We start from the raw sequence: 3,721 nt of genomic DNA, 5'->3' as shown, positions 1-3,721 counted from the left end.
CGTCTTTGAATTTCTATAACTTGTGTAAGTTTGTGTAAAATATCATCAAAGAAACAAGGCTAATAATTTAGTACACTGGAAGTGTGTTTTGTTGACACAAAATATTTCAATCCTATAATTCTTAAAAGTTGTGCCTTATCAGCCTAATGCGACTAGGATAGAAAAACCTTTCCTTTCAGTGTTTTAAATGATTTAAAGTTTTGAACTGTTTTATGAACGTTAATTTTACAAATAAATGACGAAACATATCATTTATCAATTTTTGATGTTGCTTTTTCATAACTAATTTTTTGCAGCCAATTTACTTGAAAGATAATCATGTTAAGTTATAAGAAACTATAGGCAGCAGTAAAAGTGATGTTCCTTTGACATAATGGTTATTTCCAATTGCACATTATAAAAATAAAAACTAAGGAGATGTGGTATGATTGCCAATGAGGCAACTATCCATCAGAGTTCAAATAACAAAGATAAAAGCAATTATAGGTCATCGTACAGCCTTCAACAATGAGAAAAACCAATACTGTATAGTAAGCTATAAAAGGCTCCAACATGAAAAATGTGAAACATTTCCAACGAGAAAATTTACTGCCTTTTTTAAACAATACAATTAATGAAAAACAAATATGGTAGACATGAACCAAGAACAACCACTGAATTACAGGCTCCTGACTTTGGGACAGACACGGAATTAATGTGACGGGGTTGAACATGTTTGTGAGCGCTCAACCCTCCCCTAACCTGGGACAGTGGAGCACAACATAAGAACAAACTGTAAAAATCAGTTGCAAATGGCTAAACTCATTAGATTGGTTCACAGCACAAAAAAAACTAATATAAAAAGAATAGACACAAAGCACAGATAAAAGAATACTGTTCAAAGCCAATTACAACTAATAAATAAATCATGTTTTCCCTGATTAAATGTTTGTCCTGTTTATGATTTGTCTCGGGTTAGAAATATAGTCGGTGATGTTCATTGTTTCTCCCTTTTTAGCTCACCTGGCCATCATTTGGTATCCTTTGTCAGTCGTCATCCTTTTATAAAACTTGGCCACAATCATTATTGGACTATCTAGTTAAAAAAAAATGTGTCCAATGACCCTGTCTCCCAAACAAGAAAGCCTACATGGTTAACAATAATAATATAGGGGTAAAATGCAAGTTATTGTCTATTATTTTGAAAACCACTAAAAAAGTAAAATCTGACAGGGCACGTTGTTCAGAATGATCAGACCTACCTACTCTATATTTACTTAAACAAGAGTGCACAGACTGAATTGTCTCGCCTGCTTTACTGATCATTGATATTATGTTGATAGTCCTAAATATAAAGCTTTATTACAAGTATCACATAAACTTAACATGATCCAAGAAAATGAGGCCAAGGTCAGATAAGCCAAACCGGAAATACATGTACACCTTACAATCATTCCATACACAAAATATAGTTGACCTATTGCTTACAGTTTCTAATCTGTCATAAGTCAGGAACCTGTTGTTCAGTGGTTGTCGTTTATTGATGTGGTTCATAAGTGAGCAAAAGTATTTAATGTTTCTCGTTTCTCGTTTTTTATATAGATTAGACCGTTGGTTTTCCTGTTTGAATTGTTTTACACTAGTCATTTTGGGGCCCTTTATAGCTTGCTGTTTGGTGTGATCCAAGGCTCTGCTTTGAAGGCCGTTCTTTGACCTATAATTGTTTACTTTTTACACATTGTGACTTGGATGGAGAGTTGTCTCATTGGCACTCATACCACATCTTCTTATTTCTATCTAAGAAACAAACTTAACCAGGAAAATTTAACATTGACCAATGAACCAGGAAAATGAGGTCAAGGTCAGACGAACCATGCCAGACAGACATGTACACCTTATTATCAATCATATGCATTAAATATAGTTTACCTATTGCTTATAGTATCTAAGAAACAAACTTACACATGAAAATTTAACATTGACCAATAATCCATGAAAATGAGGTCAAGGTCAGATGATACCTGCCAGACAGACATATACACCTTACAATCATTCCATACACCAAATACAGTTGACCAATTGCTTATAGTTTAAGAAAAACAGACCCAAAACACAAAAACTTAACACTGAGCAATGAACCGTGAAAATGAGGTCAAGGTCAAATAAAACCTGCCAGACTGACATGTTCATCGTAAAATATTTCCATACACTAAATATAGTTGACCTATTGCTTATAGTATCTGATATATGGACTTGACCACGAAAACTTAACCTTGTTCACTGATCCATGAAATGAGGTCGAGGTCTAGTGAAAACTGTCTGACAGGCATGAGGACCTTGCAAGGTACGCACATACCAAATATAGTTATCCTATTACTCATAATAAGAGAGAAGTTAAGAATACTAAAAATCTTAACTTTTTTTCAAGTAGTCACTGAACCATGAAAATGAGGTCAAGGACAATAGATATATGACAGACTGAAACTTCAAAACATAGGACATCTATATACAAAGTATGAAGGATCCAGGTCTTCTACCTTCTGAAATATTAAGCTTTTAAGAAGTTTGTTAACGCCGCCGGATCACTATCCCTATGTCGAACTTTCTGCGACAAAAGTCGCAGGCTCGACAAAAACTGTCAGACTTCTTATAGGCAATTATGGCATTCAAAATTTTCTTGAGATACTTTTGTAAATAATCACTATTACAAACTTCAAAGAGAATATAATAAATAGCAAAGTTAAATATAGACTATATAAACAAACGCTTATTAATCACCTGGATTCGCTTCACGATAGCTATCCAAAACTCTATTGGAATCTTGTTAACGATCTCAGACAACGAAAGATGCAAGTCAGAAGAGCTCAGCTGTTGACCCACCCTCTTGGATCTCTCACTTCAAAAATTTGAACCAAGTGAAGATAATTTCAAAGAACGTTTGAAAAACCTTGAGCTCAAGCATGACATGTTACAAAAACAAAAAGTATTTAATGAGCTAGATGTGTGCATCAGTAGAGATGAAATTTCAAAGGCAATTTCTAAGCTAAAATGTGTTAAATCTACAAGATTCGGTAGCATTTCCAACAACATGTCGAAATATGGTCAAAATGCACTAGTACCTAGCATAGAAAAAATATTCAATTCTTGTCTATCTAGTGTGATTTATCCAAAAAAATTACAGTCACGAATGTCATGGGGAAACTTTTTAATTTCATCCTTATTAACAGACTAGATACTTTTTCAGAAACACCAAATCATTGATACATGTCAGGTTGGATTTACAAGGAAGACTAGAACAACTGATCACTTGTTTATATTGAAATATATTATTGATACATATTGTAACTCTAAAGACGGACGATTGTTGATTTTCAAAAATCGTTTAACACAGTCATTCATACATGTATAAAAATCAAAATAGTGCAAGCTGGCGTAGGCTCTTTATTTTAAAACATAATAAGCAGAATGTATGAAGTCAGCAAATCTTGCATTAACGCTTACTATACAAATCCTTGATTAAAGTAAAAAATGGCATAACAATTTTTTTCCCTATTAAGCTTGGGGTAAAGCAAGGAGACAACCTTAGCCCTAATTTATGTAAGATTTTCATCTATGATCTTCAAGAAAATCTTGAAAATTCTCCTGATCCGGTGCTATTTAATAATAAACCTCTCAATTGCTTTATGTATGCCGATGATATAATTCCATGTTCCTCCACTGCAAAAGACCTCCAAGCTAAACT

Source organism: Mytilus californianus, unplaced genomic scaffold (genome assembly GCF_021869535.1).
Source record: "Mytilus californianus isolate M0D057914Y unplaced genomic scaffold, xbMytCali1.0.p SCAF_2, whole genome shotgun sequence".
NCBI classification, from domain to species: Eukaryota; Metazoa; Mollusca; class Bivalvia; order Mytilida; family Mytilidae; genus Mytilus; species Mytilus californianus.
This window is presented reverse-complemented; position numbering follows the sequence as displayed.